The sequence below is a fragment of the Alosa sapidissima genome, chromosome 11 (assembly GCF_018492685.1).
Source record: "Alosa sapidissima isolate fAloSap1 chromosome 11, fAloSap1.pri, whole genome shotgun sequence".
Lineage (NCBI taxonomy): Eukaryota > Metazoa > Chordata > Actinopteri > Clupeiformes > Clupeidae > Alosa > Alosa sapidissima.
In genome coordinates, this window is record NC_055967.1 from 20,785,597 (window position 1) to 20,805,910 (window position 20,314).

At 41.6% G+C, this 20,314-nt stretch overlaps 1 protein-coding gene across 2 annotated transcripts in view; it reads left to right on the forward strand.

The window, feature by feature from the left end:
- The first annotated feature begins 4,006 nt into the window (after positions 1-4,006).
- si:dkey-246g23.4 (uncharacterized protein LOC559426 homolog) overlaps positions 4,007-20,314 on the forward strand; it is a 38,614-nt gene continuing 22,306 nt past the window's right edge. For both annotated transcript variants that reach the window (XM_042111172.1, XM_042111171.1), the window contains exon 1: positions 4,007-4,161. The gene's annotated coding sequence lies outside the window, so the exon portion shown is untranslated. The remainder of the gene's footprint in view (positions 4,162-20,314) is intronic.

Consider the following 20,314-nt stretch of genomic DNA (forward strand, 5'->3'; position numbering starts at 1 on the left):
ATTAAACATTAGGCCTAGGCCTACAATCCCCCTTGGGGATCAATAAAGTATCTATCTATCTATCTATCTACAACTAGGCTCCATCCATCCATCCTATTATATATATACACAGTGGCGATTCTAGACATTTTTAACAAGGGTGGCACTAGTGAGGCACTGATTCAAGGGTGGCATGAGGCAAAACATCCAGATAAACAGAAACAGGCTCAAGATGTGAAATTAGCACAAATACATTAGGGAAACCAGATGCAAACACCATACTCATAAATTGAAGGACAAAAAAACACAAATACCTTACTCTCACATAAAATGTCTTTGTATTTGAATAAAATTTAATACAAACATATTAAAGTTAATTATCTAAGTTGTCTGTCACTGGGATATGCTGTTCTAAAACAAATTCCATCATGGGGACATTAAAATATAATCAATTTTATTATATTACTGTAAATGAAGATATACAAAATATACTCATCCAAGACATTTCCCCCACTCTATGGCCATCTATTTTTGTAGCTGTTACAATAATTTTACAATTTATTTTCTCGGTTCCATGTGTTTGAATTGGATAACTTCCATGTGTTTGAATTGGATGACTAAAGTTCTCAAGAAACCTATCTGCCTGAATCTCAATATTCTGATCACAACAACTCTGGGCAAATTACAAGTCAGCACCAGTGCTGCATTCATTGTTTTGCACTTTTATAATCACATCACCAAAAGTAGGTTATTGGTTTTACCAAAATAATTTGGCACTATTTTTAAACTACAAACCTATAAAGTATTTTGATACAAAATATGATGCCATTTTTTTCCAACTAAATAAAATAAAAATGACAACATACTATTTTGTATTTTACATACATGTATCAGACATACTGCCTATCCCTGGCTGTTGGCTGCAGCAACTCAAGCTAGGTAGTACTGATTGTTTTGTGTTTGTTTTGTGTTTATGTTAGTTTTGATCCAATTTGACGGCTTTGCTATGTTGCCCACCCAAAATTTCTACCAGCCCACCCAAATATAGTAGCCTAGCCTAGGTTAGAACCAGCCCTGCCCTCCATGGAGACAAATTTTACGATAATAATGGAGAAAATGTTAGCAAAACTTTAGGTTTTTGTTAACGGAATCTCCCGACCCTCATTCATCTATTTGCGCAACAGCACACATTCTGCCTTCAATCCAGCGAGACAAGTGAAATAAATGTTTTTTTTTTAAAGCTGTCATCGTCATAGGCACGATATTTAGGCTACCTCTGTTAAGCCTACAAAAAGTTGCGTATTAAGGAGTATTTCCTGATCGGGGAAACCTTTCGTTCCGCAGTTCAATTGTGCCGCAGGCCAATAAAGGCAAGTGTCTTTGCCACTTACATTTCTGACGTCTGACACTTCACACTGCTGCAAGTGCATCAAGAAAGGTCCCGCCTTACACCATGTTAATGGCCAATCGTAGACTAGGATTTGGGGTGGCCAATCGAATCTCAAGGGTGGCCTGTGCCACCCAGAGCCACCCCTCTGGCTCCGCCCCTGTATATATATTATACATACATACATATACATAGCCTAAACATTATGATGCTCCGGACCTTTGCTTGAGGAAATTTTCCGTAACTGGACCTCGCTGAAGATTAACTGAATACCCCTGCTCTATGGCTATGTCTGAGTTCGCTAGCATAGCAACATGCTAACACATTCGCGCTGCACACCAGAGCGTTTGAGTGCACGTACCAACACGGGAGAGGTATGACTCAACTCGTGAAAGTTAAGGTAAGAACATATACAACTGACAGTGGGTGGCGTGTTTCTTTAAAGCATAAGCATACGATCATTTCCCTATATGTATTTACTTTAAAAGCAAACTCAAATATTGTTTGTTAGCCCAGTATACATTGTACCAAGCTGATGCCCTTGTGTACTGTGTATTAATGGAATTTACAGGCTGACTTTATCAGTGTTTCATTTCGTACAGGCACTGAAGTGGAGCAGAATCGTCCCACTCAACCTTCTCCTGCCCCTCTCCACGGGCAGTCCAAATATCTGGGCCTGTCACATTAATTACATCTGTAATGTGACTGCATACCCTCCGCGGATAGCAGAGATGAGGTGAGGTGAGTTGTGCTCTGACCAGGGCTAGAAATGGCCTTGAGGTCAGCGCTTATAATGACAAGACTACAGGGAAAGTTTCTGATGTGCAGACCTGGTGTGGCTGACCTTGGCCCTATGCACCACACATATTCATTATGCACCAAAAGATCCCTGACAAAAAAAAGTCAAGCCTGGAACAGATGTTAAGGGAGGGTTTTTTTGTGTGTGGGCTCGCATGCTTTCCCCCCCAATGCTAATTAGTCACGGGTGACTATTATCATTATTACTGATTGTCTGCAAATTACTCTCTCCTCCCCAGTCTGGCTGGTAAAAAGTCTACGTGCATGAGCCTGCGCCTGAATCTGAGTTTCGCCTGCCTCTGCACTGGACCAGCGAAAGCGAACTGTGAATGAAATATGAATGTCGGCTCTGGAAGCTCCGATAATATACTGTGGTAGTTGATGCAAGTTTTATAAGTGTCCATATACATCTGCCAGGAAGAGTTATGAGTGTCGAGTTTTGTGTTGTATCCCAAAGGTCGGACTGATGCGTTTATGCACAGTAAATCAAATGTTCATTGTAGATTGCTCTATGAGACAAGTGTGTGGGACAGGTTTAGATGTTACCAGAGCTTTCTTGCTTATTTGTGATTTTTTATTTTCAAGATGGTGGAAAATTGTTTTGCTTTGTGTAGCTCTTGGGATGCATATCCCAGAGTTGTCAGAAGAATGTGTTTATACTTCAATCTGTTTAAATATACTGTATGTCCTGGAGATAGACTGGAGATGTTAAGCCTTCATATATTTTGTAAAGAAACTGATTTTTTTTTTATGTTTGGACCGTCTTTATTATAGACATGCACTTCCATGTATCATCCTCACATTTCTGAAGCTTATTTCAAATGGCATTGCAGTTACATCAAATAAAGCAAACCTTCCAAAAGGACCCTTACCATCATTACATCCAACCACACACACACACACACACACACACACACATAAACACACATCCCTAATCCTCCTGGGACCCCAGATGTTTTCTCTCTCCCCTTCCTTTGTGTGTTACCAAGGTAGTATACACACTCTGTTCCCAGGCTGCCAGTACTATGTCCATAGAATAACAGTCCTACATCAAGTCAACTCATGCAGGTAGGATATTTTAACAGATACTCACACTGCCATATTTGAGGGGTATGGTATAGATTAGTAATATTTTACCTTATCTTTAATTGATCACATTCTTTTGATACTGTGTATAATGCTTGTCATAGTGCCTGTTGTTGGCTGCAGATGAGATGACAATTACTCAGGCTTAATTTAGCAAGGGAAGCTAAAAACCCAAATCTCAAAAAACCCAAATCTCATCCAAGAATGATGTGCTCTAAATTGTATCATGTAACAAGGTTAAGGCAAAATTAAATTCAACTTTATGCACATGTTTACACTAGGCACCTATTGAAATATAGCCTACTCTCCTTGCTATTTGTAAGAATACGTGATTTCGACATTCAGGCTGAAATTTAGAGCAAACCTATAATTTAGTTAGGCCTACATGCAAATTAATAGATAGATAGATAGATAGATAGATAGATAGATAGATACTTTATTGATCCCCAGGGGAAATTCAAGGCAATTAATGGCAAATAGGTAAAGTGAAACATATTTTGTCACTCGCAGAAATTCGCTAAATAAGCATCTCCGGAATCCAGAGGACTTTAATCAGATGTTTTTCTCAGTGTTCTAGAATATATCACTGAAAATCGCTTGTGATTGCGCCATTGAACTATTGACTGCAGGGCTCTATGAGCAATAGGATTACGGTCCCCGCGGCTGCCAAAGATAATTGGGCTTCGCCTGGTTAAAATATAAAGCTCTCTGAAATGACAATCCCTTCCAATATAGTACTAAACGTAATGTGCGCATGACCGCGCATGCTCCACACCCGCCTGCCGGTAAGATTTCTAGTAAGATTTCCCTTCCCGGGGTCGGGGCTGGAGTAATCGAGGACGCCGAATCTCGTCTACTGAAGTCGCTTGCTCACAAGCGAGGCAGTCTGGTCTGACAGTTGACACATCATGGTAGGCTTTGACACTCCTTTCACTTTAGTTTACGAAGACGGCGACTGTCACTGAATCAAAAAATAGAACGATAAGGGACGATTGCTGTAGTTTAGAGATATTTCCAAATCATTAGAAACTCGTCAACATGTATTTTTGTGAGGTAGCCTATTGTTGTCCGGTTACGCGTCAGTCCAATACTGGAAAAAAATGTTTGAGTAGCCTAATGCCATAGTTGGACACCAAACTACTCGCTCTCATCCAATTATTATAGTTTGAGTAACGGAGACACGCAGAACTAGCCTGACGAGCCAGACCCACATTAAAATGTAGGGTCTGGGCACTCACCGTTCGCAGTGCTCAGTCCGAGGGGCGGGATAATCAGTTGTCTTTCAACTTCCCTCTGCGCAATAGGACAGCGGCAGCGCTATGAGTCCCATGCGTTTCCAATCAGCGGAGCTAGTTGGCTAGTTCAGACATTTGCCAACTTAATAAAAGCTTAACTCGTGTCACACTGTTCGCCAGCAGCAACATCCATTTGATTTGTTTTCAAGTAGCAGGGAATTCAAGCCAAATCGTTGCAACTCTGCCATCAATCATTATGTTAAGCCCACCTAACGACTCTCTATACAGGATTTCATTGGCCTGATTTAAGTTTCGATTTCTGGAGCTCACAAGCCAACGGAGAGTTGCTAGACTAGCCCTGGCAGCCGCTAGGGGCGCGTCTAGATTTCTAGGCTAACGCAGAACAGTATTGCAGCGCATTCTAGCCTATTGCGTAATAGCAGCCTCCTCCTTGAGCACCCGTAGGCTATATACAGTAGACTACTGGACACAGCAGGGAGTGTTAGTGTCCAGGGGCCTGTTTATGTCTTTGATGTCGATTAAAACTGTCACATGCAGTTATAGCATTAACAGGTTATTAATTAGATAGTAGATCAAAGTCAAAGTCTGCTTTATTGTCAATTTCTGCACATGTCAAGACATACAAAGAGATCGAAATTACGTTTCCTACTATCCCACGGTGGAGACAAGACATATTTTACCAATTAGGTCCACAGACAAACATAACATTCAAGTAAACAATATAAAAAGTAAAAATAAGAAGGCACATACAATGAAGAAAATAAGAGCAGCAAAATTTGAGTTGAAATTGTGCAATTGTGCATACAGTAGACAGTCAATATAATAGTGCAAAAGTCAGGCCAATAAATGGCTGAGGTAATTCTGTTTGACCTAAGTATGCAAGTGGCATAGTGGGGCAAGTTATGTAAGAGCAGGGGGGGGGGAGTGAAGCACCAATAATCCTTCCAGCTGTGTTCACTATGCGCTGCAGGGCTTTCCTGTTGTATTCAGTGCAGCTTCCGCCCCACACAGCGATACAGCTGGAGAGGATGCTCTCAATGGTGCCTCGGTAGAATGTGGTCATGATGGCTGGTGGAGCACTTGCTCGCCTGAGTTTCCGCAGGAAGTACAGGCGGCACTGAGCTTTCTTCGCCAGTGATGCAGTGTTGGTGGTCCAGGAGAGGTCTTCACTGATGTGCACACCCAGGAATTTGGTGCTGCTCACTCTCTCCACCACAGCACCGTCGATGGTCAGTGGCAGGTGTTGGGTGTGACCTCATGAAGATGAAGCAATAAATACTGTTAGACAGTGTTTTGGTCTTGGCTCAAGGTTTATTTATGACTCACTGAGATGAGATCCCAGGCCAGAGGTATTTAAACATGAATTGGAATTTGTTGGGAAAGTGGTTAGTTTAGGGGGCACAAGGCTCAACCAGCACCCAATACTCAACACACCAAAAATACCATGTTGATATCCACATTATAGCTGCTAGTTGTTCTGCTTAATGAGAATGAACCAGTAAAGGCCCCTGTCAGCCATGCTCATAATGAAGAAATATTTGACTGTTAATCGCTCAGTTATGGCAGCTTTGGAATGGAGGTTTGTCTGTTGGTAGAACTAAAGTACACTTTGATCTCCAACTCTATTCTTTAACCTGTACTGAAGGATCATTCTCTAATCCAGTGGTCCCCAAACTTTTTCTTCCGAGGGCCAGCTCACTATGCCTGGCTCTAAGAGAGGGCCAGAGACTCGGAGTATATCAGTAACCATAAATAGCTTAGCGCTGTGAACAAAGGCAGTCTACCTTAGTTAAATATTCCATTCCATTTAATCTATAGGCTATTGCAATTTAATACCATTGTTATCTGTGTTTATATTGCCATCTTGCCATATCAGTGTAAAATGTAGTTCAAATGAAATAATACTAATAATAGCATTCTCAAAACTATAAGCAGGGAGTCCCAAAAGTATATTTTGAACTCTGAACTTTGCATACGCAGCTGAAGTTGTGAACAAGCAATATCCTACAAATAGTTTGAGAACTTTAAATTATGAGTTTTATGAAGTGGTGGCAGAAACATCTGAAATGACCACCATTCTAACTTTCACTCACCTGATGAGAACTTTGTGAACTCTGTATGAATATTTGAACGAGTGAATAAAAAATATAAATAATTATACCAGAAAGTTCCAGAATTATGACTTGAATAGAAGTTAGTTAGTTATTAACAATTAATTGATAAACTTTTAGAATACTTTGAGCACTGATGCAGTCAGCAGAGGCCTCTTACATTGTTTGCAGGTACAGTAGGCCTACTATACATTTAATTCCGTTTTCGATGGCAAACGCGAAACAGCGCCAAAACAACCACCAGTGGACAAAAAGAGTATTACAGGTGTACTGTTAAGACCCGCCATAGAGAATGAATGGGGGAAATTACAGAGGTTATAGTTTGACGATGACGTACTCCCGTGCGGGCCGGATCCTATATACCACGGACATGTTTTGGGGGGCCACCTAAAATGAGGTGGCAGGCCGTATCCGGCCCGCGGGCCGTAGTTTGGGGACCACTGCTCTAATCTGTTAAAGCTCACAGAGTAATCAGAGACTTCTACAGATCAGAAAATGGACTTTCCAGGACACTGACCAGTAACCTGACTCTCGCCAGATGAATTTCGTTCCGCTTAGCTCCGCCTAGCTTCACTCACATCCATCTGGGACGTCTTCCATTGAGAGTGATTTCTGCAACCGATTTTATAGTACAGCCAATCAGGACGCAGGGCGGGAGTTTCATAGATGTGACATAGCGTAGAAGCGACTGTGAGACTGTTATCAGCGTCACGGGTTGGCTTCGATGTGAGTGGTTGAAGTAGCACGTCAATAGATGACGGACTTATTCAATCATATGCAAGCATTTTTTTATTAGGCCCAGCCTTCTGAAGCAACACTTCAATGTATCGGTTCCAGATGGATGAGTGGAGCTAGGCGGAACGAAATTCATCTGGCGAGAGTCAGGTTAACTGACCAGTGCATTAGAGATGATCACTCTGCCGCTGATATGAGCTGCAGTACATTAAATGGTTAAAAAAAGATTTTACACATGAGGAAAATGACATACGTTTAGAAGGGAAAAATACACAAGGTCTGATTTGTCGGCAATGGTAAACAAGACCGTGCCTCCTATGAGCCCTGTCATACAGTTCCTCACAGCAAATATCTTTTCCTGGTTCTGTTAAGGGTTCTTAGAGAATATGGATCTGCAAAACCACATTTAACCCAGTGGGAGTAATGCTATTAGTATTTATGATTGATTGTTTAGAGTTCAAGGGTCGTGATTATTCTAAATATCACTGGAGAAAAGCATCTGCAATGCATGTATAAGTATAGTATACTTTTTTGATCCTGTGAGGGAAATTTGATCTCTGCATTTGTCCCAATCCGTGAATTAGTGAAACACACTTAGCACACAGTGAACACACAGTAAGGTGAAGCACACACTAATCCCGGCACAGTGAGCTGCCTGCAACAACAGCGGCGCTCGGGATGTGCAGTGGTCAAGCAAAGGGCCACAGTGTATTTCACATGCCCTTTTCACTCAAGTCAAGTAGCTACAGCAGTCCAGTCCTGCTGGATAATTTTGTGATATTACTCCTTCGAGGCTTATGGCCGGTGGACAACCCCGGAAGCTCTCGGAGTTGGGTTGCGTTTGTGATTTTGGCACTCGGCATCCGACAGCAGAGCCATCTGGGTAAGCAGAGAGACACCTGTGCTTCCTGGGCATAAGTAATGTGTGTGACATCCGCTATAGGCGGATGCCCCTCTCGAACTGTCCCAATCGAGATTATAGTTACAACACAGTCATGCTACACTATGTCCTCATATTCAAGCCAGCCAGGGGTGGCAGGTGTGTCTGTGTGTGTGTGTGTGATTGTGTATGGGTGTGTGTGTGTGTGTGTGTGTGCAAGCGCGTGTGTGTGTGTGTGTGTGTGTGCAAGCAAGCGCGTGTGTATGTGTGCGTGTGTGTGTGAGCACATGTGAATGTGTATGTGTGTGTGTGTGTCTGTGAATGTGTATGTGTGTGTGCGCATGTGCCCCATGTCTCTAACCTCACCTGGCCAAGCTGTCTGAACATAACTTCCTGTGATAAAGGGCTTGAGCCAGAGGGACCGTGTGGCTCTAAATTGCTGCTCAAGCCAAAGGTCGGCCTCATCCACATTACTACACAAGCATTTGGAGGATCGCTTAGCTGGAAGGGGCCATCATGCTCCGATGGGGGCAGGGGGGCTGCATGGCTGGCCGAGTGGGTGGGTGGGTGTCTGAGGGAGGTGGAGGAGAGAGATGCTGGCAGATATATCCAGCGGCAAAGCGAGGACATGCCTCGTCAGCAGACCCCAGGGCTCATAGTCGTTGAGCCTGGCAGGGATAGCACACGGTCAGCAGAAAGACAGCAGAAGATTCTCAGAGAATTGCTGAATGAACCCAGCAAGGGCAGTCCAGGGAGACTGATGAAGAATATATCCTCACCACAGGGAATTTATGCAGTACACATAGACAGCACAGACAGAAAACTTGACAGTCCAGGTCCGGAGCAATTTAGTCAGTTTTGTTCGTAAAAGAGAGAGGATGGGCGGGTGTACTTTAGTCTTGTCGTTCGCAGACTGCAGAACTCTTCACTTCTGCCCTTCTGTGACTTGAAGGACAAGCTCATCACAAACAGATTGACAGCACTTGGAGTGTGCTGGAGAGAGGGTGTGCTCCACCCCAGCCAAAATCACTTCATCTTGCAACAATGAGGAGAAATGGCCACATTAGCCACACTATTCACCTCTGATTAACATAGCGGCTTGGGAGCCGGGAAGACATTTGGCTAAAATGCACTGCATCCAATTGAGGAGGAGGACTAAATTTGGAACCAGGGTCAATCAGGAACTTGCTAATTACACAATTAGCCGTCAATTGATCTAGTACTGTGACTGCAAACTAACAGAAGGTCTGTCCACTGATTACATTGGAGGCGAAATTAAATTAGCCTAGCATATGGACATTTATACTGTAGATAAACTGCAATTCTACAGACAAGGCACATAATCAAATATCTTTGTGTGTGTGTGTGTGTGTGAGAGAGAGAGAGAGAGAGAGTGCATCATGTCAGAAATATTGGCTGTGGACTTTTTCACATTTAAGAAAAAAGGCATAATGGCCATTTCAGATCAATTTGAAAATTGTAGAAGAAAATGAGGAAATCTTGGCTCTATGCTGTGGTGGTGACTGATGTGAACCACTACCTTCTAATAACCAGACAGGAGCCAGTGTTCAATGCCAACTTCTTATCATGGCACCATCTTCTGCGGGACAAATGCATTATTCAAGGGAGGTACTAGGTGACCACAATCAATGCATTATTCAACTCCGGTATCACCACCATAGATGTATAATTCATTAAGACTTCACCAGGATAAATCTTTAATTTATAGGAGCGGCCATCATTTGAAAGGTATTATTAAATGTTTTAGCACGATGACAAATATATTTTAAAAAGCAACGAGTCTGCAGGATGCAGTTGGCCACTAATGTCTCTGTCTGCCGGTTATGCAACTTAAACATGGCCTGTTTGGGTCTAAATAAGACTGGGATTTGGATTCAGATCAAGTAGAGTGCATTTTTTCCCCGTCTAATCTCTAAAACCCTAAAGCAAATCCAAAGTAACCTCTACAAGTTAGGGGACGTTACAAAACTCCCTGGTTTTACAACCAGGAAGACAAATAATTTTGGATAAAAGGTTATATTGTCCCATGATTCATGTTTGCCTGCTTCTTTGTGGTTTAGTAGCCTAAATCTAAGACTTTGGGAGGAGAGCCAAACACTGCAGAATTATTTAATACAAGCATTTAGTTTGAATGAAAATGTGATTAATACAGCCAACCATTGCTGGACAGCATCTTGTTCTTTTGTAAATATGTTTGTACTTTTACTGTAACTTGACGGTGTGGATATCTTTCAGGCTGCTGACTTTTTAGAGATCATGTGCTTGGTCACATAAGGTCACTTTCAGGATCAAGTGGTTGAGCCAGGAAAATGCAATTAGCTTGTCTGCTTAATGCACTATGGCTATTCTGACTGGTTTGTTTGGTTAGAACACATGTTGACTGTGAGCGGTAAGCATTGCATTTTACACAACATTTTGGAGTATGTGTCTAATGTATGCATTGACAATTAGCTTGAGTATGGGTATTTTTTAATGTTTAAAAAATGTGGTAACCCTGCAGCTACATAGAAACAGATTTGATTTCATATAGGTCCGTGCCATGGTCCATATATAACTTGATTCAGAGCACTTTGGTGTTTGTGTCACTGCTTCTTATTGCGTATTACTTATTACCTTATTACCCTAATCCTTCCACAACAATCTTCAATGTATATTGTTACCTATAGGTTTTTCACACAGCTTAGATCAGTGTTTCTTAACTGGTGTGGTGGGTTGGGGCCCAAAAGTGGGTCACGGAACTGTTCTGGGTGGGTCACGGACCTTGTGGTTAATTTTTTTTTTTTTTTTTTTTTTTTTTTTTTAAATCCCCAATTTTAAATATTATTATTATTATTATAAATTAAAAAAATAGGCTTTATTCGTCTATACTGACTATTCGTCAGTCATTGCCATGGACATAGACAATGTTTATGTGACGGGTCATAATTTTAATTGTAAGCTGCATCCCTGAATATTTGAAGTAAGCTAGGATATGGAATCACTTAAATTGAGGACAAAATAGGACAGAAACCCCAGTGTGTGGTGTGCACACATGAGAGCATAAAACTATCAAAACTAAAATGCCACATGGAAAGGTACTCAAAGACAAACCTGTCGAGTACTTTGAAAGGTGACATCAAAAGTTGAAGACAAATTTAATGCAACCACATGTTCCAAAAAGTAGGCCTACAGCACTTACTGACATGTGGAATGAGAATGGCTAAGCATTCCCTTTGTGCATGAGAGGGCATTTTCTAATGTTATCAAATTTTTTTAAAATTCAAGTGTGATTCATTCAGATCACCTGAACCCTGAAACTGTTTTGATCTGTTTGTTTGTGTTATTTTGCTTTGTTTTTGTGACCTTGTGTCATCTTCTGTGGAAATGATTCTGCAACAATGTACTGTATGGGAATGGGGGTGCATGCTTTAACTCATTAACAGAAAAAGAGACAATTTCATGCTCTCTGAAGTCTGAACTATTTAATTGCCTGCAGTGGTGAATTTTGCATAAAATCTACCAAATGTTTATATTGACATTCTATCAGTGTAAACATGCATTTATTGCCAGCAAGCCAAGGCATTTAGACAGCTCAAGGCTCTAAAATGGTATGTTGGTATGCATTTCTGGTTTGTCCTACAAAGTAACAAAATAATAGAGCCGAAACAGACCTGAGTGCTACTATAGAGTAGGTCCAATCATTTGTAGAGTCTACCGGCATAAATGCGGCTCACATCCCTAGTGTAAATGTCCTCTGAAGGTCCTAAGAACCTTGACCTCTGGAAGTAGGTGGCAGTTATTTCATCCTGCTTCTCTAGACGTTGGAAGCCCCTGTCAAACAAACACAGTAATGACTTAACTTTAAATCTCTTCCTGTGTAAGTGAGGGAGCCCCCGAGGTGAAGCTTGGATGCTTCTCAAGGGCACCCGATGACATTGGTTCAGTCAACATTGATGGTAATTTTTGAAAGTATATTTTTGGGGCTTTTTGCCTTTAATGGAATAGGATGGTGAAGTCTGACAGGAAGTGGGTGGGAGAGAGAGAGAGTGCAGTGGGGCCCGATTCAAACGTGGGTCCCTGCAGACACTTGGACACAAAGTGGCTGCTGCTTGCACCATATCTCCCCAAACATTCCCATTGTGGCACCAAAAATTGAGGTGAGTTGAGGCTAATTCCTCATTATCACTTCCTGGGCATAGTCACATTTAGGTAGGACTATCTCGGGGCTATTAGCTGCAGAGTTTTGTCAAGATCCACAACACTCCTGTATTAAATCACATTTCAATACAAAACTATGAACTAGCTATTAAAGTTAATTTTGATACCACAGATTAATGAAGACAGGAAACCCCAACAGCTTTGCATAAAGACTGACCAGCTTCTCTAACAGGAGAATTAAATCAAGGAACTGCACGATATCGCTGTTGCTAGTCAACTAGCAAACAAACGTTTAAAAAACAGTTGACACCAGCGAGCCCTCGCCGCGACACGATGCCTCCCCTCAGCTGTGCACCAGGCTGCGACTCATGCGTCCTTCTCAGCGAAAAGATAGTGGAACTCGAAGCCAGAATAGCGACCCTCCATCAGATTGAGAAGGATGAACAGTTCCTTGACACCATTCTCTCCGTAAGTAACGTTACCTCTCTTACACACACAAATGCCAGATGCCCTGATTTCACTCTGTCCTCCAATACTTTAACCATGCCATGCACTAATGCAACTTCTGTCCCTGTTGCCTCTCCCCGGCCTCTGCTGAGAACCAAGCCTGCTCTGCTGGCCAGCTCCACTCCACACCAGCCTGAGCCATGGCGTAGAAGCAAGCATCACAAGCACGGCAGACGGTCCGGACGGCACCCAGGCCCAGCCCAACCTATACGACTGGAAAATCGCTATGCCATTCTGACCGAGGATGAGGAGCCCCTCCAGCCCCGAGACAACCATCCTGGTCCCTCCTCAAAGTCGGCGCCCCCCCGACCCCCTCCTCCCCGGACCTCATCAACCTCCACCCTGGTCATTGGCAGTTCCATGGTTAGAGACCTCTGCATTCCCCCATCATGTAGCGGTCCCTCCAAGGTCTACTGCTTCCCTGGTGCCAAGGTCCTTGACATCCAGCAGAAACTCCTGGCCCGCCACACCAAGGTCAACAACATCATCGTACACGTGGGCACGAACGACATCAGAGATAAGCAGTCAGTAGCACTGCAGGAAAACTACAAAACTCTCATCACCACTCTGATGGGCACAGAAAAACGCTTTGTCATCTCTGGGCCTCTCCCTACCTACAGAAAAGGTGCTGAGAGATGGTCCAGACTGTTCGATCTCCACACCTGGCTCAAACGCTACTGCGCTTCCCTAAGCATCCCCTATGTCAACAACTGGGGCTTGTTCTGGGAGAGGCCCAGTATGCTGAAGCGTGATGGTCTCCACCCAAACCAACATGGAGCCAGGCTACTCTCCGACAACATAGCGTCCACACTGAGACATTGACATTCTGTAGAAAATATTACAGATTCACGCCCCCCAGGTATTGATTCGAATGGCATTATACATGTGGATGAGTCTGAGAATGTTTTCTGCAGGGTAACATACAATACTACTACCATAGATCAAGCTGTGTCATGCAATAGCATGACTTATGCTTATAGTTCTATTCCAACGTTGATTTCTACCCAACGTATAGTAAAAAGAAAAGACAAATTTAAAACTAGAAACCTAACAAATATTCTTTCCATACCTCAGCATATTCCTCAAAAGCCAGAGGCATTTTCAGCTAACATGGGTTTACTAAATATAGGTGCACTTACTACCAAAACCTTTGCAATCAATGATTTTATTAGTGAAAAAAAATTGGATTTTCTGTTTCTTGTTGAAACCTGGCTGACTTCAGACAGCGAAGCTGTTCTTGTTGAGACTTGTCCCCCAAATTATAATTTCTTCCACTCAATTAGACAAGGCAAACGAGGTGGTGGAATTGCCTCCATTCTCTCAAACAAATATAGTTGCACACGAGTCAACTTTGGCGAATTCGCTTCCTTTGAGTATATTGCCCTCACTCTGAAGGCTGACCCAGCTGTACTTCTATTAACCTTATACCGCCCTCCTAAACTATGGACTGGCTTTCTCGACCAGTTTTCTGAACTTATGTCGCTCATCATCACTAGCTATGATCGGATAATTGTAAATGGCGACTTCAATATTCATGTCAATAAGACAACTGATGCTAAAGCCAGTAAGTTCCTTAATGTGTTGGACAGTTTAGAGCTAAAGCAGCATGTTACAGGACCCACCCACAACCTTGGCAACACCCTCGATCTAGTCATTTCCAGAGGGATAGAAGTCACAGACTTATCAGTAAATGATATAAATATGTCTGATCATCATTGTGTATCTTTTAATATTGTACTACATACTCCAAAAATTCATCCCGAAATTGCAATCAAATCGCGACTCTTGGACATTAGAGCAGAACAGCAGTTCATAGCTCTTATAGACTCCATAAATTTAGATATTTTACATCATCCCATTGATCAAATGGTAGAGGCTCTCAATCGTGAATTAGGCGCTCTGCTTGACAGAGTGGCACCCTTAAAGACTAAAAAAAGGCCCTGTAGCAAACTGACACCTTGGATGAACGAAAATATCCATGATCTAAAAAGATCATGTAGGAAAGCTGAGAGAACATGGAGAAAAACTAAGTTACAGGTTCACCGTGCCATTCTAAAAGAAAAAATTGCAAATTATAATAGAGCTATTCGGAATGAGAGGAGGAACCACTTCTCTAAGGTAATTGCTGAAAACAGTGGAAACTCTAGGGTGTTGTTCTCTACCATTGATAGGCTATTGCATCAAACACCTTTTGATACACTCAGTCAGGCATCCTCTCTAAGATGCGAAGAATTTGCAGACTTCTTCAAAAACAAAGTCATTTCTATAAGGGAGGCTATTGGTAACACAAGTAATATGTTTGATAGTACACCCAAAAACAGCCCCCCAAAATTAAGGTCCTTTAGCACTATTACTCAATCTGAGCTTGGTAAAATTATAACTCAAACCGGCTCCTCAACATGTGTTTTAGATCCAATCCCTACTACATTCCTCAAAAAAGTATATGATGGCTTAGCTCCCTTTTTTCTCAAGGTAATAAATACCTCATTAGAAACAGGTATATTTCCAACTGCTTTTAAAACCGCTGTTGTGAAACCTTTACTTAAAAAGTCAAATCTTGACCATACCAATCTGAGCAACTACAGGCCTATATCAAATCTATCGTTTTTGAGCAAAGTACTTGAAAAAGTTGTTTGTAATCAGTTAAATACCTTCCTCAACGAAAACAGTATCCTTGAAAAATTCCAATCAGGTTTTAGATCAAATCACAGCACAGAAACGGCTCTAGTAAAAATAGTCAATGATCTCAGACTAGCTACCGACTCAAACAAAGTCTCAATCCTTATTCTTCTGGATTTGAGTGCGGCATTTGACACCATTGATCATAGCATCCTAATTCACCGCCTTGCGAAGTGGGTGGGTCTCTCTGATAATGCTCTAAACTGGTTTCAAACCTACATTACTGGCAGAGATTTTTATATCAGTCTAGGAGATCATGTATCTGAAAAACATGACTTGCCTTTTGGTGTGGCCCAGGGGAGCTGCCTTGGTCCCCTGCTATTTTCTCTATATATGCTTCCATTGGGAAACGTCATAAGTCAACATAATGTAAACTTCCACAGCTACGCAGATGATACCCAATTGTATCTTTCTGTTGAGCCAACTAACCCAGATGGCCTTTGCTCCCTCACTGCATGCCTAACCTCCATTAATCAGTGGATGAGCAAAAACTTTTTGAAACTAAATGATGACAAAACAGAGGTACTTCTGGTTGGACCAAAACTAAAGCGAGATATTATTCTTAGTAATCTGGGGAACTTGGCACACCAGGTCAAACCAAAAGTAACAAGCCTCGGTGTCATCTTAGATGCAGAGTTAAGTTTTAAGCCCCATATCAGTAAAGTTACTCAGACAGCCTATTTCCACTTGAGAAACATTGCCAAAGTGCGGCCCTTTTTAACTCAACAAGATGCAGAAAAACTAATTCACGCCTTTATCACTAGCAGGTTAGACTACTGCAATGCACTTTTCACTGGTCTTCCCAAAAAACATCTAAAGAAATTGGCACTCATACAGAACTCTGCGGCTAGACTTTTAACTAAGACTAAGAAGAGAGAACACATCACCCCTGTGTTGGCTGAACTGCACTGGCTCCCTATTTCCTATAGAATTGATTTTAAGGTTATGTTAATTACTTACAAAGCTCTGAATGGCATAGCACCTTCATATATCTCTGAGCTTTTAATATCTTATCAACCACAAAGGAAACTTAGATCATCCAATTCTAATCTTTTAATCGTACCCAAAGTGCTCCACAAACAAAGTGGAGAAGCTGCGTTTATCCATTATGCCCCCAAACTATGGAACACCCTGCCTCTGTACATCAAGCAGGCGAGTTCAGTAAATATTTTTAAAAAAGATCTGAAAACATACCTGTACAGGAAAGCTTTTAGTTAACTCATCTTATCCTGTAGACTACATTTTCAGATTATTCTACATCTGCTACTATTGGAGGGCGCAGCCAGCCAGAAGCAGATGGGCTCCCCCTATTAAGTCAGGTTCTGCTCAAGGTTTCTTCCTGGAATATGGGAGTTTTTCCTTGCCACAGTTGCCATATGGCGTGCTTGTGGGGGGTAAGAGGGTTAAGGCTGCCAGTCTTATGACGTCATTTTCTATATTTTTGATATGTTGCTGAGCATATCATAAACAGCAAAGAAAAGTGATTGATAATGACTGACTGACTACTATTGTGTTACATGCTTCAAATGTAAAGCACTTTGAGCTGCATTCTGTGTATGAAAGGTGCTATACAAATAAAGCTTTATTATTATTATTAAATAGGCTTGTTCGACTTGAGGCAGATCTGACTTGATGTGATGCATACTGGGATGGACGCAATGCTTACTGGTTAGAAATTCTGTCCGACTTCTGTCCGAAATTCTGTCCGACTTCTAACAAGCAGGCCTGTTAACTGTATGACAGCAGTGGTTTATTTAAACTACATCATAAGAATTTATTTCGTCAGTCATCATGCTCATTTTAATGAGTAAGAATGAAAGTTCTGCTGTATTTATTGCAAACAAAATTCCGCGATGTCTCCCGCGAGTCACGTCAGGCAGACTGTAGCCTGTCTGTCCGGGATGAGCTGCCCTCTGTTGTAGCTCCTCCCGGCTAGCCTCTGAAGATCACGTTTACGTAGAAAGCCAGACAAAGTCAGACTCAGTCGATCTCAAACAAGCCTAATGTCTTGTGTTTCTGTTTCTTGTCACTTCCTGTTCCTGTGATATTTCTACTTCCTTGTTAGGGCCCGAGCACCGACGGTGGCCTTGCGCACCGAAGCCCTATTGGCTTCGGTGCGCAAGTGCGAAGCCCTATTGTTTTTGGAAAGATTATTATTATTAGTATTATTATTATTATGTAACTCCCAAAAACAAACAACTTTTGTATTAACATGCCATTAGCCACACCCACAGGAAGTGAGGTAATTGAGATTTTGTGCGTTGTGGACATGATCAATTTTAACATACTCCTCCTAGACGGTTGATCCGATTCATGTCAAAGTTGGTATACATGTCGCCAAGATGTTTCTGATTCTAAATTGTGAAGATGTGCCAAAAATGTTCAAGGCTTTGATGGATTGATCTGAAACTTTACAAAATATTGGATATCATGATTGTGATGACATTCACATGTGGAATTCACATGCCTAGCATAGCGCCACCATCTGGCCAATCAGGAAATGTGCCAAAATTGTTCAATGCTTTGACTGATTGATCTGAAATTTTACACAAAATTAGATATCATGATGATAATATTCACATGCCTTGCATAGCGCCACCAACTGGCAACAGAAAGAATGACAATTATACTGATGGCACATGATCAATTTGAATATACTCCTCCTAGACGGTTTGTCAGATTCATGTGAAATTTGACAAACATTATGCCAAGATGTTGCTGATGTTAAATTGTGAAGGGATTTTTGATATGTTGTAATATATTATGGTTTCAATATCTCACCACATAAACATGAAATGTCATAAAGTCACAGTGCATTGAATGAATGGTCTGAATTTTCTCAGGTTAATAGATATTATGATTATGATGACATCCAGACACCAAATGGGCCTGTCTGGCATAGCGCCACCACCTGGCCAAGCAGGAAATGTGCCAGAAATGGATGATGCCTTAACTGATTAATCTAAAACTTTATAAAATATTGGATATTAGTGTGATGATATTCACATGTGTAATTCACATGCCTAGCATAGCGCCACCATCTGGCCAAGCAGGAAATGTGCCAAAATTGTTCAAGGCTTTGATGGATTGATCTGAAACTTTACAAAATATTGGATATCATGATTGTGATGACATTCACATGTGTAATTCACATGCCTAGCATAGCGCCACCATCTGGCCAATCAGGAAATGTGCCAAAATTGTTCAATGCTTTGACTGATTGATCTGAAATTTTACACAAAATTAGATATCATGATGATAATATTCACATGTCTTATTAACATGCCTTGCATAGCGCCACCAATTGGCAAGAGAAGGAATGTGTTTTTTCCACGTCTGTTGGATATCACAATCAGATGCATCAGATTAATCTGTATATGACATCCAAACACCCAATATGCATGTCTGGCATAGCGCCAACAGCTGGCCAAAGTCAGAATAGTTTTTGGAATTTATTTACAAAATTTTAATTAAATATTACTTTGATGATATTCACATGTGTAATTTCCATGCCTAACATAGCGCCACCATCTGGCCAACCAAAAAGTGCATCAGAAATGTTCTTTGCTTAAAATGAATAGTCTGAAATTTCTCAGGTTAATATATATTATGATTATGATGACACCCAATGGGCCTGCCTTGCATTGCCCCCCACCTGGCCAAGCAAGTATATGTGCCAGAAAATTAAATACAAAAACAACTAGCACACGCATCAAATATGTACATTTCACACACGCACCGCGTCGGTGCTTTGTTGGATTCCGAAATGTCACGGGTTGCTGACCGGAGGTGCTCGGGCCCGCCATTGCCGCTTGCGGCTATATTTTAAACATTGTATTTTTAGCTTTTTTTACGGGATGTCCACTCTCTCACACCCCAAGTTAGTGAAAGTATATAGTAAATCCTACTCTCTGTTTGATGGTATCCACTGTACAGTAGCCACAAATCCAGGGGAAAGTGAAAGGTCACCATGCGAACTGTAATGACCCACAACTCTGGTTACTGCAGCAAGATGGTAGAGAGTCATAGGGAATGTTTAATTGTAGATATGGCTATGGCTAAAATAGTCAATGATCTTAGACTGGCTACTGACTCAAAAAAAGTCTCAATCGTTATTCACACCATAGCATCATAGCATCCTAATTCACTGCCTTGCGAAGTGGGTGGGTCTCTCTGATAATGTTCTAAACTGGTTTCAAACCTACATTACAGGCAGAGATTTTTATATCAGTCTAGGAGATCATGTGTCTGTGAAACATGACTTACCTTTTGGTGTGGCCCAGGGGAGCTGCATTGGTCCCCTGCTCTTTTCCCTATATATGCTTCCGTTGGGAAACATCATAAGTCAGCATAATGTAAACTTCCACAGCTATGCAGATGATACCCAATTGTATATTTCTGTGGAGCCAACTAACCCAAATGGCCTTTGCTCCCTCACTGCATGCCTAACCTCCATTAATCAGTGGATGAGCAAAAAAATTTTGAAACTAAATGATGACAAGGTACTTTTGGTTGGACCAAAACCAAAGCGAGACATTGTTCTTAGTAATCTGGGGAACTTGGCACACCAGGTCAAACCAAAAGTAACAAGCCTCAGTGTCATCTTAGATGCAGAGTTAAGTTTTAAGCCCCATATCAGTAAAGTTACTCAGACAGCCTATTTCCACCTGAGAAACATTGCCAAAGTGCGGCCCTTTTTAACTCAACAAGATGCAGAAAAACTAATTCATGCCTTTAT